General features: G+C 42.3%; 1 protein-coding gene across 2 annotated transcripts in view; it reads left to right on the top strand.

Moving 5' to 3' along the window:
* robo1 (roundabout, axon guidance receptor, homolog 1 (Drosophila)) overlaps positions 1 to 22,976 on the top strand; it is a 385,111-nt gene that overhangs the window by 94,586 nt on the left and 267,549 nt on the right. Inside the window, exon 1 of one of the 2 annotated variants that reach the window (XM_032502159.1) lies at positions 11,586 to 11,863. The exons of the other annotated variant lie outside the window; for it this stretch is intronic. The gene's annotated coding sequence lies outside the window, so the exon portion shown is untranslated. Of the gene's footprint in view, positions 1 to 11,585; positions 11,864 to 22,976 lie in introns of those variants that run through there. 2 annotated transcript variants of the gene reach the window in all.

Genomic DNA, 22,976 nt, shown 5'->3' with positions numbered 1-22,976 from the left:
ACCACAAAGGATGGATCCTAATGGCTTTGGTCATCCTTGACAGACCTTTGTAAAATACTTAGATTTTAGTCCAAAGATCTGCAAAATGAAAGGCATTCTCATCAGCCTCAGCTATACTTTGCGTGTGATGCTCATTGGCAAATGCCAACACACTAAACTTAGATTGTGAACACGGTAAATATTGTACCTGCAAAGCGTCAGCATGTTAGCATTTTCATTATGAACATGTTCGCTGCTGTGTCTAAGTACAGCGTTGCAGAGCTGCTTGGATGGCTATAGAACGCCTAATTTAAATTTCATCAACCCTCTCTAAACCGTAATTATAAGAAGCTTATTTATTACATTATTTCAAATTATGTACATACATTGAGGGAGGCGGTCTCCTGCTTAGCCTGTTAGTTATATGTATGTTAATACATATAACAAGATGATTTTACTTTATACTGTGGGTTGTCTGTTAACTGTGGCCTACAGCACGCATTTTGTAAAGCCCCAATAGTTATCGAACAAACAAGGCAGCGGAGCTTCCACTGTAGGGCTCCAGACTCAAGCAGGCAGGGAAAAGTGAAAATAACATATGAACGCACTGCTGTCAACTCTGTGATCACCTAGGATGCCAAGTTTATTTTATTTGGAGAAGGGATGTTTAGGGGGGGAAAGCGTTTTTGTCACACTATGTAAGATGCATGGCTCGCGGGAGGCTGTCATGAGGTGAGATGACAACGTCACAGTCATAAGTGGGCCAAGCAATTAGGACTGCAGGAAGAAGCGAGGGAGTCTGGATTCAGCTCAGAGGCCTCGCATTGTGAACAGAAGCTTGTGTGAGTCTATAGACTAAAAGAGAGCATGACTTTCTCTTCTCCCTCCACCCCAGTCAGATAGGAGAGGAGACCACCCCAGGACAGGATTCATAGCACAACTACACATGGCTCAAAATAGAAGTGGATGGTAGATGAAAACCTCTGACACATACTGTATTTCATGTTTTCATCCCACTGAGCAGCAGGCCAGCAGGCATTCAGAGAGCTCCCTTTTATCCGAGCTGTGTCCTTCCTCCAACGCAGGGATGCAGCCACGAGCAGTAAGAGATTTTATGTAGTCATGACTTTTTTCGGCAATATTGGTGACAGGTCAAGGTGGAGGGTGGGGGTGTGGTCTTGACCAACTGCCACTTGGCTAGTTTGAAAGCCATGATGTCTCTCTGTCATGAGTGGGCCAAATTCTCTGGGCGGGCAAAGCAGAGAAAGGGGAGGTAACCTTGCTTTTCATGACCTCATGAAGAGCAAGATTCCAGATCAGCCCCACACCTATCACAATTTCTAGCCACTGGGGGCCATAGGCAGGCTCGGGGAACTCATATTAATGATAAAAAACCTCATAAGGTGAAATTTTCATGCCATGGGACCTTTAAAAGTACACTAATGGCGTTTTTCCACTGCTGGTAACGGCTCTCCTCGGCTCGCCTCGGTTCGGCTCGGCTCGGCTCGGCCCATTCTTCGTCCGTTTTCCAATGCCGATTGAGTACAGCCTCAGCGTGGCTGGTCACCATAGCAACGCGTGATGACGTAATTTTCAGCGCAACTCACAACAGCATGTTACAAACTCGCCGCGGCCAGATGAAATGTTTTGTTTCAAAAGAAGCTGAAGGAAGCAACAAAAATCACCGCTAAAAAAACGCGAGTTTGGGAATTCTGACGGAGTTCAGACGTCGACACGACGGTTGTTCGCCGACACAAAAGGGTAAGTTAAGTTTCCTGGTAACGTTAGCTAACATTTGCATGTGTTCAGCGTCGCAGTCAGTATTTACTAGACGCTATATAAAGTACATGAACTTTAGCAACCATGATTACACACCAACATGTCTGCTGTGTACTGTTTGTGTTTTCAGAGCATTCACGCTTTGTAAAGTCACCGCCGCAGACCGTCCGGTGGGCGATGTCCGACCGGTGAGCTCTCTGGTTTTGACTACTGGGCTTCGTATAATCTTTATGAGAGTCACAGAGAGGCTTATGACAACGACTGGGATGCATCTGGGACAGCAGAGCCGGCGGGGACACTGTCACAGGGTGCAGAGGAAGAAGACCGGGATGTACGGGAGGGTTTGATGCGTCTGACTTGAAAAGCTAAATAAAAACTTTTCTTATATATATTGTCTTGTTTTTTTAAAGTAACAGTGTGCAATATTGGAAACGACATGAAGCCGCTAGTAGCCCAAACAGTTGAAAAGTGAGAATAGTGCAGAGAGTGGATAATCTGTCGGTGTCCGGCTAGATTTGTTTTAAATGTCCCGTTTGTTCTGGAAACACACTCCGCACTCTTGTTTGCTAACAACGTAGTGATCCGACCAACCAGCAGTCTGCAGGTTTTCACGTCACCTTTTGGTATCGCCTCGGCTCGCTTGGAACCTCGACTGAGGTAGTACTAAAAAAAGTACCTGGTAGCAGGTCCCAGGGACTTTTTTTCGTAATGGAAAACCAAAAAAGGCGAGTAGAGCCGAGGCGAGTCAAGTAGATACCATGCAGTGGAAAACCGCCACATGGACTCTGTAACTTGGTTAAGTTGCTTGACTCTGATTGGCTAACTGCTAGCCAAAGAGAGCTTAGCTATCAGCATCTGGGAAAACCTGTGAATAGTTATGAGCTCAGGCAACATGACCTCAGACTGACCAGCTGTTGTAACTGGCCTGATTTCTCCTTTCTTTCAGTGGCTAGATCTGACAGAGGAGGTAGCAGTTCATTTTCACATTCACGACATAACACAAACACACATGGACCTGACATATATAACGGTTTTATGTGGCAGAGCAAGAGAAAAACACCCCATAAATAAACCATGCTTTTTACGGATTAATGGGATGCCAACATACACTATATTTTCATTCCAATACAAGCATTGTCTTGCATGTATAACACAATGGGATAAAAAATATATTCTTATTTCTCCTTCATGGACCGATTCTCAGGTTTGTAGTCTTGCATCATCTTGTTAATTAGCAAAGCAGGTCCTCTGCAGAGGAGCATTAAACGAAATACTTACATCCCAAGTAATTCTATGAGCACAATCAATCTTCCACTTGTCATGCAACAAGGGAAAGAATTTCCATAAGTGTCCTTTTTCTTCCTAAAAACTTGTGGGTTTTCTGAAGAATATATCCAGATATTGTTGCTTGTTTACCTGCTAGTCTAGGATCAATCCTGAAACCTTCCAGTCATAGATACTGAGACTACAAATACGCATCAACGGCAGGCAAAAGCAAATTTTACGTTTACTTTACTAGTACATAAAAGCACTTGAAAGAAATACCCCAAAAAATCTATGTAGGTTTGCCGTGACCTGGGTGGAAATTTACATTAATTATTATTTACATTTCTACATTAAAAATATATGTCTAGCATTGTTAAAAATACACATCTTTGACTCAGTTTAGTTTCATCCACTTTGGCACTCTCATTCCATATTGTAGAATTGCTTGTATTTCATTTATGCCATTTTCATAAGTGAACGATTGGGATGGTATCATGTTGTGAGTTACCCAGCAATTTCTCTTCCTACTCTTTATTTTTTTATTTTATTTTTTATTTTTTCTTCCTACTCTTACTATTTGTTTTTAACTGTCTATTCATGTGTTTTATTAGTTTTTAATACTTATGATTTTTAACTGTTTGGACTTGTGTTTTATCTGTTTAACTGAGTTTATGTAAAGCACTTTGAATTGCCCTGTTGCTGAAATGTGCTATACAAATAAAGCTGCCTTGCCTTGCCTTACTCTGATGTGTGCATACAACAGTTTTCAAAACTAGAAGCAACTTTGAGTATTAGTCCCCCAGACATCACACTTTTGACATGTCTTAACAAGGAGAGAGACCACCAGTTGTTGTGAGCTGAGGCTGTGAACAAAAGTAATTGGTACTTTTCAACTGACTGCACAAGCTTAGGCTCCTTACTCCTCAGTGCGGTTACATTTCATGTATTTAGAGCCCGTTTTTCCAAACTCTACCTTGTCTCACTCTTCCGTCTCACCGTCCTTTGCCGAGCAAGTATCTCTCTCTAACTCTTGCAACTGTACTTTAAACTTCAATAATAGGTGGAAATAATAGGCTTTTTCTACAAGACTTGCCTTACGCATGTTATAAAAGCAGATATCAAAGTGCTGCAATTCAGACTTTTGCACAGTACATTTGGGTAGGCAACATCTGTGAAATGCTTTTGTGTGTGTGTGTGTGTGTGTGTGTGTGTGTGTGTGTGTTTGCATTGGAATAGCAGCATGATCTGGCTGGTTTAGCTAAACATGTGGCAGTCCTCATGGAAAGCTGACCTGTGTCGATCTGTCTGCAAGTTAATGTTCAAGTCAACCTATGCCCATCTGCAACTGCTTCTGTTTTCTCGCCATCTGTTCTCCTTACTGCCACACACACATACATACACACACACACACACACACACACGTTCCCACTCACTTCATCAGGAGGATTGCTGCAAGGTAGCTGAACTGAAAAGCATAAAATTCTTCATTCATCATTTCAGCAAGTACCTGTGAAATTTCGACCTTAGTATGCTGATGGCAGTTATGCTTGATGGTGCATCATCTTCAAAGAACATAAAAGAAGAGGAGCCCTGATCAGATCTCTGCTAAGAGTCCTGTTAGGATCAGTGGAAAGTTTATTCTCAAATGCTCCCACCTACCAGCTGCCCCACCAGCAGCTCAACACAATGTAAGAGACAGTGGTTTGCATGAGTTTTCACACCAACTTTCCTCAATCTGGCTTTCCTCTGCAGCACCACCTGTGTGCTTTGCGTAGGATTCTCATCTCTTATTCAAGATTGATGCTTGACCTCATTGTGTGTCACTGCTTTCTTGGTTTTATATGATTAACAAGTTGCAGATGTAGGCGCTTCTCCTGCATACCAAGCGGGGTTTCAGTAGCTGACTCTTCAGTTTTCCCCTCCATCCAGGCACACAGAGTGAATCTGAATGAAATGGTTTTGAACTTAAGCTGCCTCTCAACATCATATAGTCTGACGTTCTCAGACAACAGAAATGGTAATGTTGATGCAATGATAATGTTAAGGGATACAATTATAACCTATAAAGGGGATGATGTTTCCCTATTATCAAAATACATTAATCTTAAAGCTGCATTAATCATTATTTCTTACGGCGCCCTGGAGGTGACATGGAGAAATCTGGGGAAAAAATGTACTGGAGACAAACACTAAACTTGAGATCTCGACTTTCGTGGAGGAGGGAAACAAAGAACCAAAAGGAAAATGCAGCCTACTGGGGACTAACACTAAACTCAGGATCTCGAGTTTGAAAGTCAAAGTTTTTTTCTTTCTTTCGAGATCTCGTTCATGGTATTTTTCCCTCCATGAAACTCGAAATCTTGACTTTCAAACTTGACTTTTTCCCCCTCCATGTCAAAGTCAACATCTCCTAAATAAAACTAGAGATCTTGGTTAACAAAGTCAAGATCTTGCATAAGTGTTTGTCCCGGTACATGTACGTTTTTCTTTCTTTCCTCCATGTCACCTCGGGGGCTAAATATCATCGTACTCTGCAGCTCCCCTCAGGTCTATGGAGTGATTTAGCAGGCAGAAGGTAGTTGTTTAAATGAAAGACCGCTAATAAAGCCACTGTACCGTACTTGCCCAACTCTAAACGGCAGACAAAGTTAGCAACTGGCTGCTGAACAGAGTGGAGCATTCAGCAGCTAAAGAGCCAGATATGTTGAGACTAGAACCAGAGCTTAAACAAGAATGATTATCAGACTTACATTAGTCACGCGGACAGAAACACATCTCCAAATGGATCCCGTGTAGCTCTATAATGACTTTATTAGATGATGGTTTTGTGTTAATTAGTATGTCACCATTGTCTCTCCATTAGTTGGCAAGTCACCACTGTTTGAGGACAAATTTAGACATGAGCCTTGAACATGTGACAATTGAGCGTTTTGATTAAATTTTTTCTTTTATATTGGTACGCAATATTTTCAAGAAGATTTTCAATTCCTATTTTTGCTCAATTCTCTTTTTACCAATTTGTCACAAGTATTTGCCTAAATTATCTCCCAGGACCCGTAGAATTTGGAACAAAAATGAAAAACAATCCATCAAGTATTCGCAGAACCTTCAGCTCAGCCTTGTTCACAAAGTAATACAAGTATTAAAAACACTAAGGGCCCTATTTCAACGATCTAAGAGCACGGCGTGAAGCGCATGGCGCAGGTGCGTTTAGGGCGTGTCTGAATCCACTGTCGCTAGTTTGACGACGGAAGAAAGGGTCCGTGCACGGGGCGCATGGTTCAAAAAGCTTGTACTTAGTATCTTCATTAACCATAGGGGTGTTCTGGGTGCAGGGGCGGATTTAGTCATTTTGAGGCCTAAGGCAAACACAGGCATGGGGCCCTCCACAACTCGTGTTCTCCCCCTTTTCAGTCCTTATTTATCTGAGAAAGACGTGCTCTCTGTCTGACAGCAGAGTGCTGGATCATCTTCAATCATAACACATTGATCTTCCATTCGAAAGATCCTGTAAGGTTGTCTTGTATGTAGCCCCCATATCGCTAGAGCAACCTGGGCTGACACTCCTCTTCATCAGTGTTAACATCGCTAGCACAACCTGGGCTGACACTCCTCTTCATCAGTGTTAGCATTGCTAGCGCAACCTGGGCTGACACTCCTCTTCATCAGTGTTAGCATTGCTAGCGCAACCTGGGCTGACGCTGCTGGTGGGTAGCCCCTCAGTGTTAGCATTGCTAGCGCAAGCACCAGCTTCTTGCTTCTCTTTAGTAACGTTAATGTTAGTGTTGTCAGTAGCCGTCGTGAAAAAGGTTGTTACCCAAGTTTTGCTAAAAAAGTTCTGCTTTCTCCCCGCTTCTTCATTTTTTCAGAACCACTTTGGTAACTTCCCTTCATTTTTCAACCGTCTGTAGTGTCCAGCTTAGCGCATGCTGAGCCGTTTGTTTACAAACACACGCAGATGCGCAGTAGGATAATGGAATAGTCCAATGTAGTGGGGACTGGGGGGAGTTTCTCATCATGAATTAAACAATCGGATAGCACTTTAGCATATCAATGTTTAGAGATATAATTAGTTGGTGAAAAGTAAGACAACAAATCGTAACCATAAGTTTATGATGCGATTTAGGGGGCCCTTGGTAGCTTGGGCCCCAAGGCAATTGCCTACCTTTGCCTAATGGTAAGTCCGCCTCTGTCTGGGTGTTCATGTAATCAACCAATCAGAGTGTCATCTCCCTTTCCCTTCAAAAGCCAGGAGATTTGGGCCTTGGTGCATTGCTATTATGTGGGATTTTCACCATAATATTTTTATTTTTAATTGTGTGTGTGTGTGTGTGTTTTTTTTAGAGAGGGGGGGACCAGATACAAAGAAACAATAAGATGGAGGTAAGATGCATACGATAAGATGCATAGGAGCATTTTACTAATTTGCTGTTAAAATTACAATGAAATGCCACGCTATTGACTTTAGACCAGGTTTTTGTTGGTCAATGGCACGATTTCCCGATCATTTCCCGCAGCCTCAAGATACGCCCAGAATGCACCTGAACACACCTGCCTGTAAGACCAGCACACCCATGGGGGTTTGGAAATGACAACTGCGTCGGTCTTACACAAGCAAAGACACTTGCATCAAGCCTTGCGCTGCGCCGGGTGCAAGATAGGGCCCTAAATGTCAAACCAACTCTTTTTTTTTTGTGTGTGTGTGTGTGTGTGTTTTTTATGGATTTTGATTCAGTCGACAGACAGCGGTGTTCCAGCCGGCATTGTTTCCACCTGTGCTGCTCATTGGTGACATGTTGTAAACCACTTTCATACTTCAGCAGTATGCAGTTGTCCAATTCAATATTAACAGTCATTTGTCACGTTAACCTCTATTCAAGGACTTTGAAACTAATTACCCTAAAATATAATCAAGCGTAATTGTTATTAAACAACTGAACAGACAGCACTTCTTATCTCTTCGATGCATTTAAATTAATTTAGACATGAAACACCAACCCAGTTGGCACTCCTGCCTAACAGACACCATATGCAACGGGCAGATGATGAGGCACTCTAAAGGTCCATGTGTGTGGGATTATGAGTTTGTGGGTAGAATTAGGAGCGATTGGCGCTCGCCATTCCCTCTGGACACGACCCCTCTCCCACTCCGGCCACACCAGACAAGCCTGTTAGGGTGGGAGCGAAGGGGAGCAGCCTGAACGTCTGCTCAATCCATTTCAAAAAGCCAACCTCAGCAGTGATTGACAGGGGCAGAGGTTGTGTCCGTATTTACACTTATAGAAAACATGAGATTGTGAGGAAATAAAAAGAAATACTGGAGTGCGAAATGGCTTGACATTGAATAGCAAAATAGGGAGAGAAAGAAATGGCAGGAATAATGATTGAATTGATGGACTGATTCAAGAGGAAGATGGAATACATAAACGCATCAATGTAGAAATTCAATTTTGAAGCCAAATAAAAACCTTTCTTTGTCCTAGCAAGATTATCCTTTGATAAGAGAAAAAACACACTTCCTCTTAAATCTTAAAAACAGATATGCATTAAATCCAAAGACTTTTAAATAGCATTAATGTGTTGTCCTACTGTACTTCCAAAGTGGATACATTTTCTAAATGATCAAAACACACTAATAAGACCGCCTACACAGCTGATTTCCAATTGGGACCTTGACGACTTGTGGGTTACTGCATCCACATCTACATAATAACGATGTATGATATATCTAATCAAAATGTATGAATATGCCACTTTGATACAGCAATCATGAAGAATCCAGTCTGAACTCAGCATTCAATTTGGTAAGCAATTTTCGCCACGCGCCGATGTGCTTTTCACAACCATTTAAAATGTATGAGATGAGTAATGCAACTGAGACGGTAATTAATCGGCACGCACCCCATTTATATTTGAGACTGTCCTCCCCAAAAATATGATCCCATAGGTCGTTTGCTGAATCACTAATCACAAATCATAGTTATGCTTTTTGTGGCGGTGCCCTCTAATGGCCATAGTAATTATGGTGGGAGCAGTGTAGAAAGTATTGTGACAAAGTTTAAAGGTCCCATGACCTGGTGCTCTTTGGATGCTTTTATACAGACCTTAGTGGTCCTCTTATACCGTATCTGAAGTCTTTTTTATATACCCCTTGGTGGTCCCCTAATACCGCATCTGAAGTCTCTTTTATATAGACCTTAGTGGTCTCCTAATACCGCATCTGAGGTCTCTTTTATATAGACCTTAGTGGTCTCCTAATACCGCATCTGAAGTCTCTTTTATATAGACCTTAGTGGTCCCCTAATACCGCATCTGAAGTCTCTTTTATATAGACCTTAGTGGTCTCCTAATACCGCATCTGGTCTCTTTTATATAGACCTTAGTGGTCTCCTAATACCGCATCGGAAGTCTCTTTTATATAGACCTTAATGGTTCCCTAATACCGCATCTGAACTCTCTTTTTCAAAATTCTGCCTTGGTGCAGAATTACAGCCACTAGAGCCAGTCCCACAATGAGCTTTCCTTTGTTTGTGCCATTGCTGAGTCTGTAGCTTTTGAGGAGGGGGGGGCAAGGTGGAGACTGGGGGTTCGGCCTTGAACAACTGCCACTTTGCTCGTTCAAAAGCCATGATGTCTCTCTCTAATGGGTGGGCCAAATTCTCTGGTCGGGCAAAGCAAAGAAAGGGGAGCCCCATATGACTTCATAAGGGGCAAGGTTCCATTTTCTCAAAAGCAAAAAGCTTTCATTTTCTCAAAAGGTAGAGCAGGATACCCAGGGCTCGCTTTACACCTATCACCATTTCTAGCCACTGGGGAACTCATATTAAAACCTCATAAAGTGAAATTTTCATGCCATGGGACCTTTTAAGAGAAAAGTTCCGCTTAAGGAGGTAGGGATGGGTCAAACAAACACAGGACCCAGTAGTCTGGGTGGTTCAAGGCCTGTTTGAAAATAAAAGTAAACGGTGAGTTTGTTATAACTTTTCTAAATAAACGGAACTAGGTCTCGTTCAGCGTGCGTAACCGGAAGGGAAGTAATGTCTGATTTTAACTCAAACCCCAATGTTTTTCTAAACTTATCCAAGTACTTTTGGTGCCTGAACATTAACAAACTACGACCGTTTCACAATCGATGTATTAAATTCTGTGTTAGATATGAGGATGAAAAATGTCTTGCCTGGCTAATTTTGAAACGCTCCTGTGGGCTGTATTAGATGGTAGGAAAAACCACCCTATGTTGATGTATGGTTGGGAGGACCTGTTGGTATATTTTACCCAAAGCTTTTGGGTGTAGGATGCAGTTTGTGCAAGACGGAAGCATGTTAACATTCGGCGTTGCCAGATATATGACAATTATTCTATGTGTATTGTCATTTGTAAGATGTACAATCATAAATTCCAAAAGTGCCATAATGTACGATATTAATATGACCATTTTTTGACTCTTTCAACTACTCGGTTTTAGTCTGCGCTGTCTCATTTGAATTCATTTCTCGACAGGATTAGAGATGTTCTGATACAGTATGAAAAATAATAAAATAAATAAATAAACGCTGGTATCAGTGTTGGGAAGTACTGGAGTTTATGCACCGATCGGATACCACGTAATAAAGCCCTAAAGAAAGTCTACGTTAAAGTAGTTTATGTTCTTTTTTTGTTATAACTGACTGTCAAACTGGATAATTAAAGAAAGTTGTGTGGTGTTCATTGTTTGTGTTTGTTCATGTTTCACTAAGAGTTTAACCTGAGCCAGACTAACAACATACAGGGATAGTAGTATACCGTAATCAAATATGTAACACACTGGTATCGAATCTGTAGTTGGTATTGGCCAATACGCAAGTTCAAGTATCAGAATTGGTATCGGGAAGCCAAAAAAGGCTGCCGTACAAGATAAACACTCACACACATTTCCACTCGGGGTTCAGTGTCTTGCCCAAGAACACTTCAACATGGGACTGCAGAGCTAGGGATCGAACCACCAACCTTCTGATTGGCGCTACCACTGAGCCGCAGCCCCTACCACCTCACCGTCCTGTGTTCAAGTCGAGCTGTTTTAAATGCACCAATAAGCCCATTTATTTATTCATAAAGCTAAGCTTATGGCCTTAACTGTTTTCACGCAGAATATGAACAGGCTTCCAGTTGTGCTGTCATTTAATTTTAATAGGCTAGTACAAAGAAATGACAGACTTATGGACATATATATCTATCTACTGGGTCTAATTTTATTTATATATATAAAATTAGACCCAGTAGATAGATGAACTTGTTTCCAGAAAGATCATTCTGTGACGAAACACTTTACTCAAATGTCTTGAAGTACTGTGATGTCCGTTAGTGTTTGGGATCCATACATTAGAGAATTGTGTTGCCATTTGAAAGGCAGTAGTAGTAAGAGGCAGCCTGGCTTCAGTCTGACAGGCGCAGAGGGTGATACCGGTGCCATTAGCGCAGCTTTAGGACCCAGGGAGGCTGACGCGGCTGCTCCCTGCAGGAGAGCCATGGACACATTTGTATGCGCTGGCTCTCCACCGCTGCACGAGCTCCACTACTTGTATACATAACGGCACAGGATACTCTTTTTTTTCACCCTGAAGGATAAGCTTTATCAACAGACACTCCTTTGGTTTTAATTTCCAGCGCTTTGTTTCTAGAAAGAAGGATAACCAGCGTCCTCTCAAGTCGCTCGATCACTAGTTGTAGGCTGTACATTTCCAAGGTTTTCGTTCTCTCCGAAGTGCGCTGCGAATAAAAGTTTTACGGGCTCGTCGGTATGGATCACTTCTGCTTTTAAGGGACAAACACGTGCAGCAGCCTTCGCATAATTTTGGAGAGGGTAAGTTGGATTTGACATTCTCTAAAGAATGCTGCGAGGGGTGCAGGCTCTTCCGCAGGTGGGCAGGCTCGCTGTGCAGTGTTGTCCGTAATATTTCTAACGGCTGCACATGTTTCTGACTAAAGATACAGCTTATACACACGATCAGCCGACCCTAAGCTGTATTTATGTAGTCAGAAACATAATGGCCTGTGCGTAAAGCATGGCACCTTTACGCAAATCCGGAGTGGACACACTTCTCCTTATATTTTCTGTATCAGATACAGAAAATTGGATATCTGTTTGAGTGCATTTCATATCATGGTGCCGGAAAAACAGTCCTCCTCGGCTAGTGTTGTGTGTGACAGGTGTGTTGTTGCCTGTCATAGCAGCCTGTTGACAGACAGGACGCTCGTGCGGCTCCGGCGGAGCTGTCCTCCTCTCTGTGGTGCTGAAAGTTTTCCTCACAGGCCACATGGCTTGTCGCATCACAAAAGGAACGACAAGAAACAGGCGCATGCAACATATGTTTCATAGTTACCGAGGACAAGTATGAGTCAAAGGCTTAAACGCTACCTGGTGGTGTATCTACCATCGATCAGCCTGCTGCTGATGAACGGTGTGTGCGGGGCGGGTGGGGGGGGGGGGGATGCAGGTACATGTAACTCAGCCAACACTGTCCACTGTCATGAAGCACCAGATGCAGGGTCTTAGCAGGGACGATGAATCAAAACAGTTTGAATCAGGATTTCTTCAGTGAAAAGCCAGCAAGAGGCTGTGTCTCTTTTTTTAATTTACCATCAACGCCAACACTGTAGACATTAGTGGTCATTGTGGGACTATGAATTATATTCAAGTTTATGTAGCTGTGTGATATTGGAAACAGCATCCCATTCTTGTTAGGGACTGCTGGTTATTAACTTGGAACACGTTGCACACAATAGTGTATACTGTATGTATTTTCTATAGCTTTCCTCTTTGCCAACCAAAGTAAATCAGACTTTAACATGTTGTCAAAGACACAGGTGTGAAGGGCGCTGTGTCTGGTCCCTGTCACCAACTTAGACGAGCCTCCTCACTGTGATTGCTAATATCAATAATCCAACTCTCTCTGAGATTTACAACATGGCTGAGAGGATTTCTGTGGACACGCTACTCCTGCTGCTGTGGCATCGCTCCATATTTCCTCCTCCTGCTCATGCTACTGACTGTGATGTAGTCAGCCCTGTGTGATATTGTCTGAGTCGTACCTGTCTCGGCTTGAGTTCGCCTCTTTGGTACCTTCCAGATTGATTCCCTTTCCCAGAGAACTATAGAACCTTTTCTTTCTTTTTCTGTATCTTTTTGCTCCTTTTAATTGTAGTGATGGAAGACATGGTGGGGGGTGGATTGATAGATTTTCCAATCAATGCATTGCTTTCACTTTACATCAGAACCCCCGTTTCTGCCGATTTAGCAGAGAAAACATTGCTTTGTGTTGAACTTATTTTTAGAGCTTTAAACCACTTATTTCCAACCGTAAATCATTATTATTTACAATAATACATTCTAATGCAAGGCCTGATTGTTATAAACTCCCTTCTTGCTGTCTTGCTATAATTTAATGACGTTATAAGTTATTCTTTTGTTTCTTTTTCATTTGTTACATCACAAAGAAAAAATTGCTTTCGAAGAATTGCGTTTTGCTTCTGTGGTGCAGTCTTATCTTTTTCTTTTCACTGCACATCTGGCCTTTATGCCAGTTGTCATGTTATCATTTTCTTTGTCACGACCACATCCTGAATGTGACCCATCACACTGAATCAAAATAGGACTAATTAAGTCTAAAAACTGAGATCTGATACAACACAGAAATGAATGAGAAAGTAGGGGCATATTCATAGAGAAATGATAATCACTTTATTTGCAGCTTATTCTTGCGTTGGTTTGTGGAATGGGTGACTTTACCCACTGTGAACTGCTGGTCACACGTCTCTGGTTGCCTGGACAAATCTCTCTAATCCAGAGAGGCGGACCAGATATGCCTTCATGGCAAATTTGGGGCTTATAGGCAGGCTCTGAATTTTTGTGTGTGGCAGCCAAAGCAGAACATTAATAGATTTCATCTAACAGGATTAGCGATATTTGGAAATAAGACATGAGGCAGAAAATGAATGAGACATTAATACCCAGTGAGCAAAACTAACAACACTAACAAATGTGTGAAGAAAGATTCTTTGAAAGGCACACAGACTGTCATTTTCATAAATCCCCCAGAACTGCACTGCAGAATTACAATTGTGTTTGTGAAAAGACTCATTCTCACTTGTTTAAGACTTCTACAGAATGCTGCAACCCTGCACTCTATTCCTCACACAGAAAACATTGCTGTCGTAGAAACAGAACAAAACACAGTAATAACCCTTTGTCAGTTGAAAATGATAGAGGACGTTCCCATCACTCTCGTTCATCTTCCTTCCACCCTAAAGATGTGCAGATGCCCTGAGGCCCCTGACGATTGATTTCTGTTTTATTGTTTTTATTTTTCATTCCAACGCAATGCCCAATGAAATCACTGTCCTGCAAGGTTGGGTGATTGAAAAGCTCCTGTTCCCCGTCGTCTGTGGCACGTCCCCACAGAGCCCTGAGGCTGCGGGTCCAACAACGGGGAGATCCTGTTCCCTCTGACACCCGACCTCACATGCTAAAGGTCGAGCGCTGCTAGCTGTCGGCAGGTCTCATCATTCCCTTCATGACACGGCCATTATGGTGCCCTGTGGATGGCATGTCAGTCACCCATGGTGGCAAGTCAATTAGTCATGTCTGGAGGGAGGTGTGGCATGTTTGCTGGTAGGACTTTTGTCCTTCATCTGCAGATGCAGACGGATTACATTTTATATACTTACTGTATGCCATGAGGCAATGAACGGCCCAAGTAAAATAACTAGCTTTTTATTTTTTTAACACTTATTCCTCATGCAAATAATTAAAATTCTTAGTTTTACTTTGTGTTTCCATTTTGCCGCATTGGCAAATGGAACTCACTGATTCAAAGACTCGAATGCACTGAGGACTTTAGGAAAATACTATGCTGTCAATTAAGAAAACCCGACTTCAACAACACGAACATGGCAAGGAGAAGAGGGTGAATGCGGTGGAGTAGAGAAGGGTGGGAAATGGAACAGAGGAGATGCTGATCAAAGGCGTGGATTAAGATATCTCCGCTTGCCTCTCAAGGAGATTCAGTGTTGTGTAAATCAGTCTGCAGCACCACATGGAGATTAATGCTGTTAAGTACCTGGAAGATTGCTCTCCAAAAATCGTCCTAACACTGTATACTGGGCACATATAACTTACAAATGTAGACTTTCACTCATTTTCAGGTGTATATTCAAACTTGCCAGTTCTAATTATGGCAGAAATAGATGTCAAACGGGATACTGATATGGCTGTTTTATTAATGAGGGCTATCACAGATTTCCAACTGTCACATCTTCCTGTTTGCTGGCCAGTTTGGTTTGTATTTACTGTATCGACACACTGTCACGGAAGAGGAAATCTGTAATGTCATTCAGATGTACAGCTCCATAGAGTGTGAAATGGAAGCAATAGAAAATGGGGCTGAGACCTAACACTATGCTTTGTCTCAGGAAAACTGTCCATTTACTGCTCCACCACTCACGGTAATATAACCCATATAAAGTATGATCTTGATCAGTAGCAGCCGGCACTAAGACTCTCTTACTTGTGTAACAAATAAATAAAATATGAGAGCCAATTCTTAGCTACTTGCCACTTATCATTAAAGGACATGTATTGGGAGTAAGCCTTTGTGATGGACTGCTGTCCTATCCAGGGGCTCTCGTTGTACACCTGCTGTAAGCTGCTTCATGCCCCGGCATCGGGCAATAAGCTCCTGGCCTGTGGGCCACCTCAGCATGAACTAGGCTTACTTACGCTGAAAATCTTACAGGCAAATGTAAATGCTCCAAAACCGTTCTGCTGATGCAAAAAGCCTCTCGATGTTCACTGTCTACCCTCAAGATGCACAAGAGATATTTAGTTTTTGATTAGGTTAAAGTCAAACTGAAGTTAAAAATCATCTTTTCTAAAATAACTACAATGTAATCACCAAAGATAAAATCAATGTTCTGCTGTGATATGGCCCCCTATGTTGGCATCCATAATTAGGGATAATGAAATTATGGATGCCAACATGGGGGGCCTCTCTTGGTATCCATAATTTAATTGGTGCTAAATGGTTGTCCCGATTCAAATCAGAGCAGCATTCCTGGTGCGCAGTATAAAGGACCACTGCTTGCAGTGAGTTTTTGACAGTGTGGTCATTTGCCATCTCTGGATCCATGAAAAAGAAATGGCTAATGCTAGCCAGACAACCCCTTCTTTCTACAGCGTGGGAACGGCATCAGTTCTCATCGACTCTACTATACATGCCATAAAATGTCTGTGTCACGCTATTTTTGCTATATATATAAACTATGCTACCATGTGTTTATTTAAATAGAGGTAAACCTACATATAGGCCTAAGAGATTGCAATAAAAGACTATATATTACTATTAGGAGTATAGCATACATATGTCAATGATGTATAAGTTAAACAAACTTCAGCTGGATTCAAATTTACTATGGCAACACTGTTGACCGCATCAGTGATCTCTTTCCTGTCTGCCTTCTTCCTACTGCCTATACCAGTTTTTAGGCTGCCAAATCTGACACGCGTTACTGTAAATTAATTTGAGATGTCAGGGTTTCAATCTCCACCTCTGAAAAGTGCCGCTTCTTAGCCGGATTACGTCTGGCCATGTCGGAAATAGTAGGGCCGAGGCCTCAATACCGAGAACTTATTGGGTGATGTTTAAATTATGATCGTTTCCAGCTGCAGCATTTATCGACGTACGGGCATTCTTACGCTCCGATTGGTGTCCTACGAACGTTTCATGAATCCCACATGAAGCCCGTCGTAAAAAAGGATTTCTGCGCTCATATCTGCGCTGGTTTCTACGTTGGGTTGCTAAATGAGGGCCACTGGGTGTGCAGAAGCTGCCAACTCGGGTCTATTTATATTCAACATGAAATGTAAGTGGGAATCAATGCTAATGTTAGAAGCATTCACTCATTTCCCTTTTTTCAAGTGGAGAGCTAGTTAGCTTTTAGTTTGCCAGCTATGTGCTGCTACAAAGTGGAAGTAAAAAACTTCCTATGCTGTGTTCTGTTGTTTATCCAAGTCAGAGTTCCGACTAGAAAGTCAGAAGTTGCCTAGCAACACGCACCAACACACCCCCTTTCCTTGAATTTCCGAGCTCGGAACTTGGACAACCTTTATGGACATCAAGCAAGAATTCCGATATCAGAGGTCCGTGTCGGATCGTTGAGGATAATAGAACCGTTTGTGGACTATACAGAGCTATGACGTCTCCTAGCAACAGTTCAAGGCTTGAAAATGCCAGTCAACGCCACCCAAAAGCCTGAAGCTTAGACGGTTTTTATCCTTTTCTGAGAACTGGAAAATTCTGCTGCAGTTTCATCATTAATTAGATTTTCTTACACACAAAGTGACAATTCAAATTTCACTTTAACAAAAAAAGTTAAAATGTGTTTATTGCATAATTGTTACATCCACACCTTAAATAACGTGATCAGTCAAAAATCACAATACGTGCAGTGTCAAGATTACATTTCATGTAATGAATTTTGCTATATCTTGAATACATTTTTTCCAAACCCAACTTGTGATGGTCACTCTATGACAGTCTGGGCATCCTCTACATCAGCAAGCAGGCACCCCCACTACCTGGTGTTCGGTGGGATGTCTGTGGTCTATTATTTTGTGTTTCTTCTTGCTGTAGGGTGCTGCATTATTTAACAGGTTTTAAAGTCATAAAACAGCTTGGATCCCAGTGGGAGGCACTGAGCTGTACCTGGGGTCTTTTTCATTCCCCAAGTGTCTTTTGGGACTGTCCTGTACTCGGAGGCAGTTTGAAATGTGCGAATGTGGCAGCAAAGGGCCACTGACTACCATTTGTTTAGCCAAGCGTTGTCTTTCCCGTTTTTCTCCCTCTGCCTCTCCTACTCCAGCTCTCCCTTTTCACCTTCAAGTTCTTCTGTTATCACTGATCCCTATCTAACTACTCTTAGCTATTTTGCTTGGCGATGAGAGTCCCTCAATCTCTAGTCTTGACATGTGCTTCATGTTACCTGTATCATGCAAAATATCCTGACTGATGTGCCTTTTATGGTGCAAGAAAATAACGATGCTGGATAAGTAAGATAATCATTCTAGAACACAAAAACACGAGGCAAGGTCACTTCTGCAGTGTGACCATGTAACTTTGGATTCAGGAGGCCGGCTGTTATTTGCATGCTATTGTTTGTCTCACGCAGTAGCTTTCATCATAGTGACAAAGGTTGTGCATGCTCAGCAGACAGTCAATGTTTGATGTCAATATGGGATTCCAAATGGGATGTGGACACAGTTGGCTGGTGTGTATCGTCTCTGTCTCAGATGTCTGAGCTGCTCTAATTTCTTTACATAGCCAAATGTTGTCTGTGTATGCGTGCACATTAATTTCTATGATGTTTCGGAAAATCCTATAGCATACCCAAATGTAAATCTGTCATCAACGGTGGTCCTAAAGTTCAAAACCTAACCGCAATTCAGAAAACACAACAGCAAAACAGACAATACAATAGGGATGAGCGAGTACAGCATTATCTGTATCTGTATCTGTTTACCACATGAATTTTCTGTATCCGTATCTGTACTCGGACTGGAAGGGGCCTAACCCGGAAGTGGTCAGATTTAACCCGGAAGTGGGTCTGGTTGTCTTGAAATGGGCGGGGCTTTAACCGGTATGTTATTTTAAGCATGCAATTGATATGGGTTGATCATAAATTGTTATATTTATTGCTGATTAGAAAACTATTTCCATGACAGCATCGAGCTTCAGATCAATGGTGTTGTCATGGTAACAAACAAACTATATAGGCCTACAGTATATAACAAGTTTTGCAACAATAAATACAACAATGTGCTTGCAATTATTAAGTAAAATGTAATGAACAAGAGTTTTCATACTCAACAATATAACTTTATTTTTTAACTTTTAATTTTTCTATGATCAGTGTGATCATTTATTTATTTTTGGTTCTTTTTTATTTTCACACCAGGTATATGTGAGTGTGTGTGTCTGTTAGTAAGAGATACAGAGAGAGAGAGAGAGAGAGAGAGAGAGAGAGAGAGAGAGAGAAACAAAGAGAGAGATGGTGGCGGGGGGTTGGAATGTGTTTGTGTGTGTATCTTAATTTGTAATATTGTTTATTTATACCGCAACTACCTTTTATTTTTTTATATAAAACACAGCAAGAAAGTTTCAGACACTCAAAAAAACTGGTTAGAGCCAGCAGGCAGTTTAAAAAAAAAAAAAAAAAAAACTCCGACGGCAGAGATGCAACGCGAGTCGCATTCTACCAAGCACCATGTCTGAACAAACCCCACGTTACCAGAAGTCTCCTGGTTGATAGGTACTAGTTCAAACTGAAGTATAAAACAAACCTGAAGCTGAAGAAATCCTAAATGTTATCGGGAAATCCCCGCGGACCTGAGGGAGAGAGCTGGTCACTTCTCTGTCTTGAGTGCGTGTGAGCGGAGCACACAGCAACACAAGAAATCTGTGTGTGTAGGGAGGGGCGCTGGGACTAGCCTATCACAGAATAGTGTAAGGGAGAGGCGCTGTGACTAGCACTGGGACTAGCCTATCACAGAACGGAGACACAGTCAATAGAGACTTTCATTGAATCCGAGTACAGATATTGACCCGCATTACTCGTATAATACTTGTACTCGGCAAAAGTGCTTTATCCGTACCGGATACTCGTTTCAGCCGGGTACTCGGCTCATCCCTATAATACAATTCATAACTTTTGCGTTTTGAACTTCACAGCCACCGTAGTCAGCAGTCTAATCTATTTTTGTGTGCGTATGCATGGGTTGATGCATAGACTGTAAAAATTAACGTTTTCATTAGTTATTTGATGCTAAAAAAAAGGGACAAAACGTCATTATTGGGGCGCCCGGATAGCTTAGTGGATAGAGCGGGGGCCCATATGTAGAGGTTTACTCCTCGATGCAGCGGGCCCGGGTTGGACTCCGACCTGCGGCCTTTTGCTTCATGTCCCCTCTCTCTCCTCTTTCACTTCTTCTGTCCTGTTTTAAAGGCCAAAATCCCCCCAAAAAATAATCTTAAAAATTAAAGAAATCATTATTGACAGCTGTATTGGTGGGACTTTGATACTGCGACTCCACCTCCCAATCATTACTGCACACACTCTGGCTCCAAAATTACAAGATGGCAGCGCCTGTATTAGGGACATTTTTATACAGTGGAAGGAAGTAGAGACACGTTGTCCATCTGTATATACAGTTGATGTGCCTAGGCAAGTCTTGGTAGTGTGCCCTTTAAAGTGTTTGCGGTCTGTGGTATCTGAGGTAACCCACAGCAGAGGCCAGGTCATCAGTAAAAAAGCACATCATCATGTCTAGGCCCCTGGAGGCAACAGCAGTATATGTCCCCTTTGAGGCCGTTGAAAACAAAGCCTAAAATATGCAGCATAGCATTAGCCAGGTAAACACATAGATACATGTATTAACCTGTGTAATAGATATAGTGAAATGTTCTCTCTCCTAGTCCACTCTAAATCAATGGTCATTACGGTTCTTGGGCTGGTGTGTGAAGAGCCTATTTCTCCCCATGTGCGTACACTCTGTGCTATAGTTGCTTTGCTTAATGATGGGCTGGTGTGGCCCTGTGGACATTTTCTGTCCCCTTTGATTACGTGGAGGTAGAGATTATTATTCATAGTAAGGGACGGGGGAATAGCTCTCTCCCGCCCCCCCCCCCCCCCTTCCCTGAGGCCTACTGCTCTTAGCATTGATGTGGGAGGATGTGCAGAAAACAGATGCTACCCCATGATTTCTGAGTGTTTGTACTAATGATGAGCTCCACTAAGCTATCTTTCAACCCTTTTAATGGTGGTTCAGCCTGATTTAAAGTCAGATTTTATGGATGGACCAGTGGGTTTCAATCCTGCTCATCACCGAGGGCCTTACTAAAGCTCTTCTATACAGCGTGACTGTATTTCTTTACACTGCAGTCCTTATTAGGGCCGGAGGAAAAAACTGATACAGCATAGTACTTTGATATTTTCAGTGGCAATACTGTATTGATACACATGCGCCAAGTATCGAGCGTGTTGTGTTGGTCAGTTTGTGTGCTTGACGATTCCATTTTGCAGCAATACAATTGAAGTGATATGAACAAACAGAGAAATGTATCTTTTTAAATAAAACAAATGTTGACAAAGTATCCTTTCTGGGACATAATTTGAAATTGGGAAAAATTAGAAGTTGGAAATATTACAATATGTTTAAAATTGCAATGATACCATTCCCACCCCTAGTCCTTATATGGAGTTCAGGGCAAGCCTGTCTCCCAGCCACACGTCAGGGCTGGCAGGGCTGGTTTGCTTTAGGAACAAACCAGTTGTTTCATCATATTCACTACAATTGTGTATACTTCACATATGATTATCTTTCAAAACATAGCACACTGTTTTAGATTGGTCTCCTGTCTGCCAGGCAGCCATTGATCGCCATTTATTTCACTGCAATATGAAAATGAAGTTGCAGAGATTTTCTGAGACAGGTAATCAATCACTTTTTTTCACCCATACGGCATTCCTTATTATAAAGTTGAATTGTAAGCACTTTGAAAACGTCTCTTTGTTGTTGCATTTAAGGATGCTGGGGCATTTCTGATTTTGGGAGTTAGCTGACATAGCGCTGACAAGCTACGTTGTCCTAAAATCACACCCAGGAGAAACAACGAGAAAATATCCTGTTATTGAGACTTGTGAGTATTTTGTCATTTAGCATTCCAAAAAGGGTCTTTTGTCACTGTTACATTATCACACAAAAATGAGGTAATTCTTCTTGAAATAGCTGATACTGCTAAGGGCAAAGACTTCCTAAAACATGTTCTCTTTTACCTCAGACCTCTCAATGATATCACCAAGGCCCACCACGACATCCCAAATGTTGTGTGCTCTTAGCATGGTATATCGATACCAGTGGTGATACTGGTGTCTTTTTCCTCCTCCTCGCCCTGTGTGCATGTCTATCCTGCCAGTGCCTAAGTGTAGGACGGGATGTGTCCTGAAGGCTGGCTCTAATTCCCAGTGGTGTCCATCAGACCCCTGTCCCTCGAAGCTCTGACAGAAGGAGCTATTATTTTCTCATCGCCCTGGTGGCCCGTGTCCCCTGGGAGAGGCCTCCCCATGTGACTGCCAGCTCCGTAAACACAGCCAGCCCCGGGGTGACGGAGTCGGAGCTCACCGCTGTGACGCCCTTGCCCCGCCTTTTCTCCCCCCTCCTACCTGCCTCCCTAGACTTCTCCTCTGTGTCTCTCCATCATGACCTGCTCCACCCTCAGCCTCCCAACATTACTTTCACCTGGCGGGGTCACTTGCAAGCAGCTGACCAAGAAAAAACAAGCCCCAACTAATACTTTCTTCTTCCATTATATTCAGCCAAACCTATTTCTCCCTGTGATATTTTCAATATTTTTTTAGATGCACTCTATTAGGTCCTTTAATGCAGTATTATAACAACATAGCAGAGATTGCAGGGCTAGCCTGTGTGTTTGTGTCAGTAGGTCTAACTCCTATGTAACTAAGACAGATGACTGTGTCAAGGTTGTTTCCCCACAGGGCTGGGAGAGTAGTCCTCCTCCCAAGCTTCTCGGCTCCAACCACTTTGCGGACATGGCTGGGCCACGCTGCTTATTGAAATGACCTAATGTAGATTCAGGATCAGCAGCCGGTGGCATCCATCTACATCAGGGTGCAGGAGACAGGACTACCCTCCGAATCTGTCCTTTAGTTTGTGCGTCTTTGTTTGTCTGTGTGTACATGTGCTCCTTCAGGATTTTTTGTATATAGTCAAACAAATAATTACAAATATTACATTGAGACAATGGAACGTGTCCCAGAGCCCCGGAGCACACCAAGAGCATGTGAAGATATGTACCTTGTGCTTTTATTGGACAGAAAGTGCATTATAAGCTGTTAATTATTTT

The sequence above is a fragment of the Etheostoma spectabile genome, chromosome 3 (assembly GCF_008692095.1).
Source record: "Etheostoma spectabile isolate EspeVRDwgs_2016 chromosome 3, UIUC_Espe_1.0, whole genome shotgun sequence".
Classification (NCBI taxonomy): domain Eukaryota; kingdom Metazoa; phylum Chordata; class Actinopteri; order Perciformes; family Percidae; genus Etheostoma; species Etheostoma spectabile.
Note: the sequence above shows the minus strand (reverse complement) of the source record. Positions and strands in the feature narration are given on the sequence as shown.